This window comes from Schistocerca cancellata, chromosome 4 (genome assembly GCF_023864275.1).
Source record: "Schistocerca cancellata isolate TAMUIC-IGC-003103 chromosome 4, iqSchCanc2.1, whole genome shotgun sequence".
In the NCBI taxonomy this organism is placed as follows: domain Eukaryota; kingdom Metazoa; phylum Arthropoda; class Insecta; order Orthoptera; family Acrididae; genus Schistocerca; species Schistocerca cancellata.
In genome coordinates this window covers 365,992,625-366,000,322 of record NC_064629.1, presented here as the reverse complement: position 1 = coordinate 366,000,322, position 7,698 = coordinate 365,992,625, and positions in this window count along the sequence as shown.

Below are 7,698 nucleotides of genomic sequence, written 5' to 3'. Positions count from 1 at the left end.
CCTGCCTCGGGCATGGATGTGTCTGATGTCCTTAGGTTTAAGTAGTTCTAAGTGTAGGGAACTGATGACCTCGGATGTTAAGTCCCATAGAGCTTAAAGCCATTTGAACCATTTAGCTCCATAATTTTGGACTGGTTGTTTTAGTGCACCCATGAGACAATCATAATAATTAAACACCCGTAAAATACGCAATAATCAGTCACAAAAACGTACATCAAAAAATCCGTTTCGCAACCTACATCCACCTGAAACTGTTCACTGAGCCAAGCCTTTTCTCCATCTAGAGTTCTGACCTGGCACACGTCCTTCCATTATCAAATTAGCTACTCGTCCATGCCTCAGCCTATCCTATCTTGTAGTCAAGTTGTGCTTTACAGCTATTTTCTCCCCGATTAGATGTAGTAGCTCTTCTTTAGTTAGCCATCTAAACTTCAGTGTTATCCAGTAACGCCACATTTCAGAAGCTGCTATTCTCTTCTTGTCTGTGCCGTTGTTCGTCAATGTGTAACTCCCCATACAAGGCTACACTCCAGACATCTACTTTCAGAAATGACTTCGTAACACTTTAATTTATATTAGATGTTAACATATTACCCTTTTTCAGAACAGCTTTTCTTGCCACAACGAGTCTGCATTTTATATCCTCGCTACTTCACCCATCATCAGTTATTTTGGTACCCAAATAGCAAAACACGCCAACTGCTTTCAGTATCTCATTTTCTAATATAATTGCGTCAGTATCATCTGATTTAATTCCACCACATTCAATTTCCCTTGTTTTTTTTATTTTATCTTCCATCTTTAAGTTCCTTTTGGAATTTTTCTTCGTTTTAATACTGGCGACACCTTGCAATCCGGTCTCGTTCCATTCCCAGCTACTGAGCTACTGCTTCCCCCATTCATGGCCAGAGGTGTCCGGAAAGGGGGCGGGGCAGCCGGGGGGGGGGGGGGTTCAGGGGAGGAGGAACAGGCTAGAGAAATATATGTCTTTTATTCTACTAAAAAGCACATTTAGCAATGTGTCTTCAATGTTCGGTATGTAACTTTAGTTTGCTTAGTTCACACGCTCTCGGCGAGAAATAATATCGTTTCTTATATTGCAATGCCTGTGTTGGTTTGAAGTACTCAGCAAGGTCTGAAGGTAAACGCACTGCTGCGATTGTCAGCTGTATGAAATAAAGGAATTTATTCGAATTTGTAAATATGATGAAACTCCAGCAGCAGTAGTGATTGGTAACAATGAAAATTTGTGCCGGACAGGGACTTGACACGATCTCCTGCTATACGCGAGCGGTCGCCTTAACTGCTTCCTGCTCTCCGAACAGACCCAAACCTTTTCAGCTATCAGTTGTGCACCTCGAGTTTCACCATATTCACAAATGCAAATAAAATTCTTGTTTTTCATACAGCCGATGATTGCAGCAGCGCCTGTTCCTTCAGACATGTACGCGTGTCTGAAGGAGGTGCCAGAGTATATCGAACCAACACAGCCACTGCAATATAGTCTTTCATGCCTAAAAACAAGGCCATGGTTTTTATCATACATCTCTCACTGTATGAAATTCACAGTATCTGTGCAAGTATAAGATGCAGACAAAACGGTCACATTTGAAAGTTTGGGTCTGCCTGTGGAGTGTGCTCCGATAGACGAAGCAGTTAAGGCGACTGCTCGCATAAAACAGGAAATCCGGGTCCAGCACAAATTTTCATTCTCACCAATCAGTAGAGCAGCTGGAGTTTCACCATATTTGCAAAAGTGAATAAAATTCTTGAATGTCATTTCTCCTGGACTGAGACGGCGTTTCCGGGCACGTCCTGCAGTCAGGGCGGATTTGTTTTGGACTTCCTGCTCGCACGGCTTAATTTATTTCTTGTGGTGGGTCGTGTTTGGCCTCTTACCTGCTGCGTCTACTCGCTGGATTTGGAGGAGCCAAAGTTGGCCACCACCAATCCTTCCTCGCCCGTGTCTGCCACGTCGAGGGGAGGGGGCATTTCTTTTACTCTTTTTTTTCTTTTTTTAAGCTGCTTTTTACTTATTTAAAATAAAATAACACTTTCTTGATATGAAACTGTATGATAATTTAGAAGGAAAAAAACAGAGGATAAGACAGACGTTAGAGCCACAACCTTGATGCTTGGGCGTGAATGCCTCAGTATTTCTCATCGAGCCATTGACACCCAGTCACCATATTTGATTACATGTTCAAATGTGTGTGAATTCCTAAGGGACCAAACTGCAGAGGTCATCGGTCCCTAGACTTGCATACTACTTAAACTAACTTATGCTAAGAACAACACACACGCTCATACCCGAGGGAGGATTCGAACCTCCGGCGGGAGGGGTCGCGCAATCCGTGTTAAGACGCCTCTAACCGCGCGGCCACTCCGTGCGGCATACTGGATTACGTCTTAGTGGTAGGGTTGTTGCGTATAATATACTTACAACTAATATTTATGTACAGGTTTAGAGTATCTGAGGTAACAATATGCTGGCACTGTCTAGAATACTACCTCATACTTGTGTACAATTTTAAAGTGATCTTTCGGTAACAGTAACCGATCATTATGTAGCCTGATGTATATACATGCAATATTTCAGTTGCAAAAGTGTCTGTAGTTTGTACTCAGTTAATATTCATCTACATCTTCATCTACATTTATACTCCGTAAGCCACCCAACGGTGCTTGCTTCGCCTCTTTCTTCTTCCATCCTGTGGATTCTGTGGTTTTGCTACATATTGTCGTGCACTCTGTATGACCTACTGCTAATTTCTTTAGATGCTTCCACTGATCAACGTTATTAATGGCTCTGTATATTTGGCATTCTGTGGTTATGATGTGTATATGTGATGCGTCTCTTATGTTTCTGTAGTTCCCACAGAAAAGAACTGTGTGTTCTGAATTCCCTAACTCCCACATGGGCAATTTAGCGTCTGACTTAGACTCACATGGTTTATGTGAGATATGGTCCATGTCCAGTTAAGAAGTGCACCATGCCACAGCCAGGATCAGAATGTTTCAGTCTTAACCGCTCTCAGACATCGGGGAAAAATATATAGACTCTTCCTCCCTTGTCGCTGGCCTCCCATTCACCTTACCAGGTCTCTGTTCACCAGAGTTTAAACTGATGCTTCTTTATTACAGGTACACGGGTTACCAGTCATCTGGTTCAGTATGACCATCTTTAAGCAATGCATTGCAGCCCAATATATGATAGTAATAACAATCAGGTATATTCCAATCACCACACACGGTGATGTGGTGCTGAATGCCCCTGACACTGTAAACAGGATACTCCTTCACCCTCGTCTAACAGCTGTTCTGTTTGTGACGAGAGTTAATTGTTGTGCCCACATTCTGGATGCAAAGCAAATTACTGATTCAAGGAAATTTGGAAATTTGTGGTAAGTTCTTATGGGACGAAATTGTTGAGGTCATCGGCCCCTAGGCTTACATACTAACTTAAACTAATTTATGCTAAGGACAACACATACACACCCATGCTCAAGGGAGGACTCGAACCTCCGACGGGGGGAGCCGCGTGGACTGTGACAAGGCGCCCTAGACCGCGCGACTACCCTGCGCGGCACTGATTCAAGGAGTGCACAGTTCATGTAGCTTGTAAAGGTAGTCTGTATTCTCCTGATTTTAACCTTACCAGTTTGTGTGGTTTTTCTGCTTAACCTGTAGTTCTTGTGATGTGTTCAAGAAAATGTAATCTTTCATCACTGTATGCTCCCATATAGATGCAATGATTGTTCTGTTTATGTTTGCGTCCTCAATTTTTACTGAAGGAACTCTTTTCAGTAGATCCTTCAGTAATGTGTATGTTGTTTTGGTCTCTACTATCTTGAGTTAGTTCGTGGTGCACCTTTGTGTGATAGTGTCTTGTTTGCCAATCGCTTTCTTTTCCAGGTGGACTCTGTTGTTTGCAGGGACTGCTACAGGTAGGTCGTCTGCATATGCGACAACTTTATGTGTTCTACTATCCCCATCCAGTAGGTACAGAAGAGGTTCAATAGTCTCAGAAGATGGTTCCACAAATGGACATCTAAGGGCAACCCTAAGTAATGCCCACTAGGAATTCTACTAATGTCTTCTCACAATAGTCTAAGAGACTCGTAAACAGAGACTGTGATCCTTTCCGTTGTCTTAACCTCACAAATATTGCAGGCAACCAGTAGTTGCCAAAAGCACCTGCAGTATCTATCATGACGGCGATGGCGAACGTGTGTTGTGTATTTTTGACAGTTTCTAGAGATTGATTAATTGCATCATCTATTGATTTTCCTTGTCTGAATCCGAACTGGTGTGAGCTGAGGCCCAGATGAGCACTCTGGGCCCATTATGGGCTGCACAGTAGCTTCTTCTGGACCTTAGCTTTTTCTGGGCCGTAGCCATTGTGTTCAAAAGGCAAATTAGCCTATATATCATAATCTGGCATGTGGTATTGTATTGTTATTTTCATATACACTATAAAGACATAAGTTGCTGCAAAACTAAATATAGTTACACAGAGAGACACTAGTATATACTAAAAATCTAAAACTAAGTGGTGGAGTAGGAAACAGTCATAATATGGTGTTGCTACAAAAATCAGTTTCTTTGATGGAAGAATGAACAGACACTCTGCCAGTAGTACAAGTGTAAACATGTGAAGTAAATGTTGAGTGGAAACTTTGATAGAAATCAGTGATCTAAATGAACTGTTTCAGATTTTAAAAACGTTTGCACAGATATACAAGAAACTGAGTAAAATAACTAAGGAAACCTTTTCGTCATTGGCCTTTAAACATCCACTGTTACGCAAGGCCTCCTCAAGACTTTTTTCCATACACTTTATTACACGAACCAATTGAGTACTTAACTTCAATGATGTCCAATCTGAAGTTCTGTGGTTAACAGCAATCAAATGACATGTACTAATTCTTGAATCTTGTCCGTGTCCATATCACAACTACACTGAAGAGCCAAAGAAACTGGTATTGGCATCCCTATTCAAATACAGAGGTATGTAAACCGACAGAATACGGAGCTGCGGTCGGCAACGCCTATATAAAACAACAAGTGTCTGGTGCAGTTGTTAGATCAGTTACTGTTGCTACAATGCAATGTTATCAAGATTTAAGTGAGTTGGAATGTGGTGTTATAGTAGGCGCACAAGCGATGGGACACAGCATCTCCGAGGAAGCGATGAAGTGGGGCTTCTCCCGTACGGCCATTTCACAAGTGTACCGTGAATATCAGGAATCCGGTAAAATATCAATTCTCCAACGTAGCTGCGGCCAGAAAAAGATCCTGCAAGAACGGGACAACGGCGACTGAAGAGAATCGTTCAACGTGACAGAAGTGCAACCCTTCCGCAAATTGCTGCAGATTTCAGTGCTGGGCCATCAAGAAGTGTCAGCGTGCGAACCATTCAACGGAACATCATCGACATGGGCTGTCTACACTTGATGACTGCATGACACAAAGCTTTATGCCTCACATGGGCCCGACATTGGACTGTTGATGACTGGAAACATGTTGCGTGGTCGGACGAGTCTCGTTTCAGGTTGTATTGAGCGGATGGACGTGTTCGGGTATGGAGACAACCTCACGATTCCATGGACCATGCATGTCAGCAGGGGACTGTTCAAGTTGGCGCAGGCTCTGTAATGGTGTGGGGCGTGTGTAGTTGAAGTGATATGGGACCCCTGATATGCCTAGATACGATTCTGACAGGTAACACGTGAGTAAGCATCCTGTCTGATCACCTGCATCCACTCATGTCCATTGTGCATTCCGACGGACCTGGGCAATTCCAGCAGGACAATGCGACACCCCACACGTTCAGAATTGCTACACAGTGGCTCCAGGAACGCTCTTCTTTGTTTAAACACTTCCGCTGGCCACCAAACTCCCCAGACATGAACGTTTTGAGCATATCAGGAATGCCTTGCATGTGCTATTCATAAGAGATATCCATACCCTCGTACTCTTACAGATTTATGGACAGCCGTGCAGGATTCATGGTGTCAGTTCCCTCCAGTACTAGTTCACACATTAGTCGAGTCCATGCCACGTCGTGTCGCAGCACTTCTGCATGCTCGCGGGGGCCCTACACGATATTAGGCAGGTGTATCAGTTTCTTTGGCTCTTCAGTGCACATACAATGACTAACGTTCCCTCACAGCTAGCTAAGGTGCGAGGCGACGACTATCACTGTGGAGGACTGGAGCACTGTGCGCCATATTGAGGTGCAATGCGAACTGATCCGATGCGAAGTAGTGAGCTCGAGAGATTGGGCAATTGAGACAGCTCGGTCGGCGACGGTGGTCCATATGCACGCTGCCCAGGGGACGTTATCGGCGTGTAGCCTGGGTGAGTGTCTTGGTCTTCAATTGTCCTAGACGCGTTTAGTTCAGCGCTTCCTATACAATATTTCCTAGTGCCGACCGATGTACTGACGAAGGCGTACGCAAGCACATTCCTCCCTCCCCCCTCCCCCTCTTTTCCCGAAACGCAGCACGGTTGTCGTGTTACTGGAGATGCGAACGGCAACGGGGAGAGGGGGGGGGGGAGGGGGCAGGAGGCAGGAAGGTGGACGTAGAGATGAGCCGGGAGCCGTAACTGCAGGACGGCGTACTCCCTGCCGTACCCCGGCATCTGGCTTGCGGGAGCAGAGGAACGCCCTCCAGAAAACACTGCGCAGGATACACGTCCAGTCCTGAGGGCGTCTCCTGGGGCGATGATGGCGACGGCGATGGCGGGTCCAAGTCCGTCGGGTCGGAGAGCGGCGACGGAGGAGGCGAGGGCGCGACGCCCATCGGCTCGTCCTGGAGTGCCGTGGCGGCGGCTGTGAAGGCTGCATGGTCCCTTGGGGCCGTGAATTTGGAGGAAGAAAAGCAACAGAATCACGGGACAAACGACAAATGAGAATTTGATTCCGGTGACGGCACTGCATACCATCGGGACCTGCAATCAGATACATATTATACCGATGCGTTTCTGGATCTCGCCTCGCTCCCAGCGCTGACGTCGGCCAAAGACCCCGTAAAGAACAAGATCACGCGGTGCAAAGCGATACTTGCGGACCATCGGCGGCGCCGGATGCTGCGGTGTGTGGAGCAAGTGAAGCAGCGTCCACTGGCGGCGGCCGTGCAGAGTTCTGCCGGTGATGGTCCGTCGCGTGTGTGGGGCGATAGCAGGCGAGAAGGAGTTGGAGCGCCTGTTCCCGTGTGTGGGAGTTGCGAAGCTTGGCCATCTGCTGGTTGAAAGTGCGCACGAAGACTAGGGGTGAAACGCAGCACTTGTTCGATGACGCATGCCGTTTCGTGCACAAAACTGTTCAAAGTCATGTGACGTGAACTGAAGTCCGCTGTCCGTAACAATGACTTCAGGCACTTCTTCAGTGCAAAAAATTGAGGGCAACACTTGAATGGTGCTACGTAATATGGTAGAGTTCATAGGCACTGCAAATGGGAACTTGATTAAAAAAAAAGTCTACTACTATGAGCCAACGAATGTTCCTAAACGGTCCTGCAAAGTCTATGTGCACTCGTTGCCATGGCGATTCAGTCTTAGGCCAAGCTGCGAATGTCTGTGGAGGAGCTGATGGGTTGTCCGCGCATGTGCGACATTGTGACGTCATCTGTTCAATGTGAGGCTCGAAGCCCTGCCAAATACAGAGCCTGCGCGCTGTTTAGTGCGAACAAG